Genomic DNA, 8,461 nt, shown 5'->3' on the forward strand with positions numbered 1-8,461 from the left:
CAATTGACTGCCGCCTATAGGGGGCAGTGCTTAGAATCCGTGTGTTTTGATACTCGGATTTTAAAGCGCAGCTCTTTGGTGGCCGTTCCTGCGTTTCGCAGCATCACCATTGGCGTTGTCCCTCGTAACCTCCCGGGAATGGAACCTCCATCCATTGGTCATGAAATGTACATCATAATTATACTTGTCCACCATGTGGATGATAGTAGCGATGACAATGACGCTGTAATTAGTGATGCCTATTCCGGAGTTTCGCAGTAGCTAATAACGTATTCGTTCGCGTCGCTGTTGTCCCTCGTAACAAGCTCCGGAGGCAAAAAGAATCGTACAGGATGCAGCGGCAGTGAAATGTGTGCATGGCTCTGACTGCGCTGTAAGAGAGGAATTGACTGCTATATCAGAAAAAGAATGGCAGTGTACGATAGAGCGTCAAGGAAATGTGTGCAAGTGACAAAGTTGATGTGGTTTAGTTGGGTAATTAATTAGAGGCAGTAAAATAACAATTGCTTTGACAGAAAAGGAAAGACGCAATGTGTGTCGCGCGTGTTCTGTGGACACCTTAACCGCGCCGAAAAGGAAGGAAGGAATATAGGAGTGAAAGCGGAGAGTACAAGGCGTGCCGTAGTGAATAGCACCGCAGTAATTTCGCTCACCCGGGGATCTTTAATGTGCACTGGCGTCGCACAGCATACGTTGGTGGTGGTGAAAACGTTTATTAAAAATAGAGTTACATCGAGGTTGCTCTGGGGTCAGACTTAGTGCCCTTCCCCTCCCAAACACTAGGTGGAGTCCATAGAACGGGTAACCAGTGGCTTCCGCTGCCGCCATTGCTCATTTAACCAACGCCTTTTGGGCTTTCAGGTCACAGCAGGCGAGTAGGGTCGCCTCCCAGTCTTCCCGGGTGGGGTTTGGGTTAGGTGTAAAGGCAGGGTTGGAGGGGAATGCCCACACCATGTGAAAAAGGTTCGAAGACATTTCCCCCAGTGCGGGCACTCACCGGAGAAGGCGCTGTAAAAGTGTTTAGTGACTCCGGGAACTTCGTGGTGTTCGTAAGGAGGCAAAGAAACACGCGCCCCTCCCGCTCTCGTTAACCCTTTACACTGATGTTGGTAAAGATTGTGTCTGTTTTGGTACAGCTACGTAATTTCTCTAAAAGTGTAGGCTGGTGTGAGTTCTACTGAGGAGGAGGGGGACGAGGTTTCCTGGTTAGAAAGCGCGCGGACGGCGGCATCTGCTGCCTTGTATCCTTAGCGCCGAGTGGGCCGGAGCTCAGACTATGAAGCGGTGGGATAGTTTTTCCACATACGAGCTGTTTTACAGTAGTCGGAAGGCCAGGTCCAGGCTGTTTTTTAGTAGCCGGTAGGCCAGGCACGGGACCCAGCCCTGTTGAAAGTTTCTACACGCCCCTCGAGAGTGCGTTATGATTGTTTTGGAATCAGTGTGTTTTGCCGCTAACGCGATGGCGACCTCCTCTGCCTGTGTTACGTTTCGGGCTTTAAATGTAAGCCCGTTTACCGTTTTGGACTCGTGGATCACTGCCGCCGTGTATCACCCGCCTTGAGGGGGGGGGGGGGCGGACGCGTTCGCAGTACACTTCAGGTTTCCCTTCGTAGTGGCTAAGGCCTCTGCCCTGGCCATGCGCCTACTTTCGTGGTTGTACTTTGAGAGGTTAGCGGGGAGTGGTTTTACGTGTAGGCGTATCACCACTCCTGGGGAAGCCTTACTCTTTCCTCGGCTACAGTCCTGTATTGTATGCGTAGACGGGTTAATAGGCGACGCCCCGACGGTCTCTGCGATAATCGCGTGTATTGGCTTGTGAGGTGGGCTTCACTCAGCTCCTCGAACGAGTTCGTCATACCCAGACTTTGTAGTCTCACGTTCGACGTGGTTATAGGGAGGTCGAGGGCCTTCGCTATTTTGCGCGTGATCACCTCGAGGATGTTTTCGTCGTGTTTCTTGAGGTGGAGATAGGGAGGTCGAGTACAGGGTTCTGCTTGTTACAAAGGCATTGTCCAGTCGTAGAGCATCTTTGCTTCTCAGTCCCCTTTTCTTGTTTGAGACTCTGCGGACCATTGGGCCCACCTGGTCTCCCTCCTTCTTTAGCTTGTCGAGCGTGGTCGTCGCTAGCTTACGTTGGCGAATGAAAAGACCAGAACTCTAATTTCCTCTCTCTCAGGTATCAGTTCTAATCCAAATCGCAATTCTATCTTGTCTGTGCATGTTTTGGAGAGACGAATATGGACGAGTTCGAATTTTTCCGGAGACCAGTGAAGGCCGAATATTTTCGCATACTCATTCACAGCGGTGGTTGCCTCCTGCAAGCTGGCCTCCATTTCTCCCAGAGAGCCCTGCGTGGCCCATATGGAGATTTCGTCCGCATACAGCGCGTACTGCACACCCGACACTTTTTTCAGGTGGACCGCGAGAGTTTTCATTGCCATGTTGAAAAGCATCGGGGATAGCACCGCTCCCTGTGGTGTACCTCTCGTGCCTAATAGAAAGGAACCGTGTTCTGCATTATGGATTCTCCCGTAGGCCTCTCTGTATAAGAGGAAGCGTTTTATATGCTCGAACGCGTTCTTTCCATACCCCGTCTCGAAAAGGTGTCAGGATCGCCTCGCACGTCACATTATCGAAGGCTCCCTTCAGATCTAGGGCCAGCACTATCTTATCCCCGTTCGGAAGAGACGCCATGTGTTTTTGCGAGACATCTGCCTAGCTGCCTTGTTGACAGGAAAGGAAAGGTCCAGTACCTGTCACTCGCGGAAGAGGAACACGCTGGTGTTATGTTACTCGAAGGCTCATTCATAACTTTCATGAAAAACGCTTATTTTAAGAATAGTGGCAGCCTTATCTAGGACATGCAGTGCACGCTGACAGTTGTAACGAAATGTTTTTCTCGACCTATATTAGGTCATAACCATCGTCGATGATTATTATTATTCACATTTGTGCCCGATAGTACTTCAACCTGGGCGATTAAACAATTTTTTTGTTATAATTATTAGTTTATAGTTTTGTCTTTTAGTTTTCGAATTTCGAAACGACGATATAAAGGGAGAATTACGCCGGTTGTTATGAATTCGAACATTCCAGTGAAGATCACCGCTTATTCAGCGTGAAAACATTATCTTACTGATATTTCCAGTCAGGGCTCTTCTTCATTGGTCGTCTCGTGGGAGAGTGGAAGCCTGAAAAACGTTATAAATTTTCAGAACATAAAAGCCCAAGGTGAGCAGAAAACAACGTAGCAAGCCTCTGTACTTAATGAATACTTGTTATCTTAAAATGAAATTTCGTCAGGGCTTATTGCTTTGCACGATCATGTTTGGTTGTACGCACCAGCGGCCGGCAAAAACTGTGATCTGGGCTACAAGCGCACACTGAGAACTAACATAATGCTTCTGCCTAAGTCTAATAAATAATTAATATTGCCTACACTTGAAAGGCGTTTGGAGAGTTTTATTATCTTAAGAGTAAAGTACTAGAAATCCTAAATGATTGCTCTCGTCCTAAGTGATATAATTCTCGCTTAAGAAAGGAAGCCACTGTGAAAACTAGTTAAAATCAGTTGAAAAATATCAAATACCACAATACTTTCTAAATAACTGGCAAAATATTGATGCGTCAGGCTAAAACTAATGCAAAGGCCCAGCCAAAATTGTAACCGTTTGTGCATTTTGCAGTTTACATGTACCGAAAAAGTTTTTGTGGTTTTTTTCTGTTCATATCCTTTCAGTTTATAGTCACACAGGTTTCAAAGCATGCGCCTTGATGACGTTTACCTTCTATATATGTGCTTTTGGAGCTATCTCCACTATGAAAATAGATACTTGTGAGGAAAGTGAATGGCCATTCTTAGCCTTTTTAGAACAGTTAACAAGCCATTACAAAACACTAAGCAAAATGGCATTTGATCTACAACCAGTGTAGACGACAAAGGAAGTAAGAGAAACCAGAGTGGTTCTGTCTTCATGTGCGAATTTAGAACACGTGCAGCTCCTTCTATGCGACAGTGTTGACTAACTACTACTTTCACTTTCAAGTTTTTGCGGTGCGACGGCACTGCACATGAAATGACCTTTCGCATGACCTCTGTGTGACGTCACGCCTCAAAGCTGGGCGACCAACTCGCGCCTTCCTTGAAAGACGGCGGTGCGCATGAACGGCGGCGTAACTCCCGCTCTCTCCGCCAGGAGCGCCACAGGTGTTATGACGTCACGGCTCAAAGCTGGGCGACCATGGAGGAAGGAAAGCTTAGGAGAGGCCCTGACGTCATTTTTTTTTAAGCCGGTGCGGCCGTGCCGCGACCGGACGTTGTAACGTCTCTCCTCCTCCTTGTATAAAATTGAATATAGAAAAAAAAAAAAAACGGATGTTGCAAAGAAGACAGATACGAAAAAAAGACGGGCGTATTATGGCCTAATAACTACTGAGGAAGATATAAGATCATCATTACTGCCATCCACTGTTATATAAGACGAGCGTTAAGAGCTACAATGTTTCAACGTGTGCATATTGTGCTAAAACAATACGGAGGAGCGGCATTTGCTATAATTGCTTATTGTACACCATTCGAGAGATTTGTGAGCTGATGTCACTGTGACCTCCTTTGTGAACGGGCTCGTGTTCTTTACCATTCTTTTCTCTTTGTTTTGGCGGTCTTGAGAGACAACTCCCTTTGACGCACAGGAATATGGCACGGGGCCAGACTATGTTAGTGAGAGTAACGGGAAAAGGGCTTATATGCCAAGCTTCATCGCTTCTGTATAGTAGTATTTCGTTCCTTTATACAATCTGCGCTAGGAAACATGGCTTGCGGGTAACGAACGTGGACACATCGTGTCTACCATAAGCGATGTGTTACATCTTGACGCGTTACGTAGCTTTATACAAATTCCTTAAATCGAAGTGCGTCGCTAGAGCACGGACATGTGACCAACGAGCGCTGTAATCTCCACCATTCTGCATTTGAATTCGTATTCACCTGTATCTGCGCTGGGCTCCATCAACTCAACGTGCACTGCTGTAGCGCGGACAGTTGTAGTTGTGACAGGTAAAAGTGCGTTTTTAAGTAAATATTTACAAGATGTATTCTCCACACGTCCTTACAACTAAGCATTCTTGTCACATAGAGTATGTGCATGCAGGGCCTTGGGTATTGTTCTTTTACCCTTCGGCTTTGTGCTTTCGTCAAATTGCATTCCGCAGGTAATCCGACATAAACAAATTGTGAGCGACAGAACGTTGTATAATGAAAATAATGGGTGCGCGGAGTCGTTTTGTTTAACTAAGTAAACTAACATGTGTTCATAGGGGTACCTTAGGTTAACATTCTCATGCAAAGTCTTGATTTAGACCTTAGTATCTTAGCTGAAGGCAATATAGTACCATGTGGTAGGAGGAAAGTTCCTGATTGAACTCTATGGCACAAGTTTTATATATCAGGTTTTGTTTATGCGGGATGTCTGCAAAAATGGCAGACATCATTCTCCTTAATTAAAGAAATGCACAACGGAATCAGTATGTCAACTACAAGAAGCTTCTAAGAGCTCTAACCGCTGATGGAGTCCACACGGAGCACGGAAGCCTTGGGCGTGGGCGAGGAGACTCCTGGCAGCACCACCTTACCACCTTCCACCACGAGTGAGGTCCGCTTGCTACCCTGCGAATTCACGAATCCTTTGAGCAAGGTAACACACAGCGCATTCAGGATACGGCTTCTTCGAATTGCTCCGCTGTTTCAGTTTAATGTGAGCACGAAATTTCGTTGATAAATCATGACTCTGCCAATTCACAGCTGTGCCATTTTGTGACATGAGGATAAAAATTAGAGGGTCTCTTAATAACCGTTAAGAGAACGGCGACAGCTTTGTCACTGAATGCCTAGTTCGTGGTCATGATGACTCATGTCATGCTACTCAAGTCATTCCACTCATATCTAAGCATTTTCACGCATTTCCAATCAGTTGCTGTAATTATAGTCCATTCTAAACTCGAGAACAAGAGTCTAACAAAGCCACCTCCTTGCTCTCCACCCACATGAAAGACGTGCAATCATTTAAAAAAACAACCCCATGGCCAAAATTACTTCCAAGAGATTTAATCTTTCACGTAAAATCAGGGTGTAACTTAAACCGTTGTCTATCTTCTGGAGTGCTCCTTCTGTTATAAAAATTACGTTCAAAAAGGACGATCGACGAACAAGAGGCTAAATGGTCATTGGGAAGACGTAAAAACCTCAGGAGACTAGTTAACCAGCACTTAAATCAGAAAGACCACGAGCTTGAAAAAATGAAATTATATATGCTCCAGTCAAGCTTTAAATCTTCAACGGACAAAAAATGAAGCAAGGCATATCTAATCCATAACATTTGAACATTCGAACCAACATCAATATCTAACTCAAAAAAAACATTAGATTGGTATGATTTATGGGGTTTTGACATCCCGAAGCGACTAAAGCTATGAGAGACGTTGCAGTGGATGGCTTCCGAAGAGTAACATCAAACTCCCTTAAATATATTAACTCCGTGAATAAATAGTCGTTAAACTATCCCGCATAGCATTAATTGTAGAGTTTGTTCACAGCACGGGTATACTCTATCATCTAGGGCCTCGCAACAGCATAAACTGCATGTGTTTCTACAAACGTGGTTCCTTATCATTTCTCAGTTTGGTTCTCCCTTGAATTAGTTTCTTCAGATAATGTCAGGCGTAGCAGGTATGTTTCACTTGATTTGATATCATTTTGTTTGCCTTTCTGCTCTCTTTGCGGAAAGATTATATTCCTGGCAGATGTATTCTTTATCAGGATATTTTGGAATGCCTCTCTTCTTTCTAAAGAGGCTTTTCAGCATTGAACCTGCTTAAGTGCTGAATCCTCATCCCCCCATAATTTTTCCTGATGTCGCTTTTTTGTTTATTTTCCAGACCACGGGAGTAGCTCAGAAATTCATACCGAAGGAGACATTCTTTCACTCATCGCCCTGCTTATTTCTCGCCAATCCTCTCCCTCCCCCTTTCAGTTCAGTTTAGTTCAGTCGTTCAGTCGTGTCCGACTCTTCATGACCCTATGGACCATGTCACGCCACGCTTTCCGGTCTCTCACTATCTTCCTAACGTCACATAACTTCATCTGCAATGCCTCGAGGATGCCATCTAACCATCGCGTTCGCTGCCTACCCCTTAAGCGGCGACACTCAACCTTTTCCAACAACAAATCTTTCTCCAGCGACTCCTCTCTTGTCATCAGATGACCAAAGTAGCTGAGCTTTAACTTTAGAATTTGACCCTCCAATGAGCAGTCAGGGTTTATGGTCGACAATATCGACTGATTTGATCTTCTGGCCATTTAAGGAACTCTCAAAATTCTCCGCCAGCACCACAATTCAAACGCGTCAAGTCTTCGGCGGTCAGCCTTTTTCACAGTCCAACTCTCGCATCCATACATCACAACTGGAAAGACCATAGAACGAGTTATACGGATCTTGGTTGGCAGACTAATGTCTCTGCTCTTTACTAGGTGGTCAAGGCTAACCATTGCTCTCTTTCCCAGAAGCAGGCGTCGCCTAATTTCATGGCTGCAGTCTCCTTCCGAGGTAATCTTGGAGCCCAAGAAGAGAAAATCTGTCACAGCTTCCACTTCTTGTTCATTGATGCTCCAGGACTTGATAGGGCAAGACGCCATGATCTTTGTCATTTTAATGTTCAGTTTAAGCCCCTTTACCTAGCTTTTTATTCTTTGGAAGCAAAAGCGTACTTAAATCCCCACCCGCGATGATCGCACCGTCCAGAAAAAGACGAGACCCCTTTTGGAAACGGTGGTTTGGCTTGTGAACTGAGGCTACCCCCTCAAGCCTTAGTCACTATTTTTCCAACCTAGGTTTTTATTTCAAATGTATTCTGGGCGACATACTTTTATTGCACAAATATGCCCTTCGGCATAAGGGTCTTAATAAAATTAGTTTTGGTTTAGCTGTTTTGCCTGCTACATTATTCTCCTATCCCTCCCTATCACTGTAAGGTACTACATTATTGGGAACACTTAAGCTCATCTTTTATTGGTATGACGCAAGAGCGTAAGCCACCATGCCACATATAAAGTCACTCGTCACGCTGCGTGTGGTAGTGGTTACGAGAATGGAAACGGTTCTGGCAGGCTGATTCTAAAATCACAATCCCATATGAAAGGAGCGACCCGAGTTGGCAGCTACTGCCGGTGGCATGGAGTTAACGTGAATTCAATTGTCATGGCAACCTGATTCTTTTTTTTATAAGGCGACCGTAGCTGCGCCTCTTCACTGCGTAGCTGTGGGCACCCGAGGTCTCGCTTTGGCTGTCTTAGTTTGGCTTTCGCAACAATAGCCACGCAAATCTGTGACACCAATGAATGCCAATAACTCTCGTTGGTGGAGCCCATGTGTCCATACTCTTGTATGAGATGGCCGGGTAGGTTGGT

The sequence above is a fragment of the Amblyomma maculatum genome, chromosome 5 (genome assembly GCF_055883805.1).
Source record: "Amblyomma maculatum isolate TAMU_Amacu chromosome 5, ASM5588380v1, whole genome shotgun sequence".
Classification (NCBI taxonomy): domain Eukaryota; kingdom Metazoa; phylum Arthropoda; class Arachnida; order Ixodida; family Ixodidae; genus Amblyomma; species Amblyomma maculatum.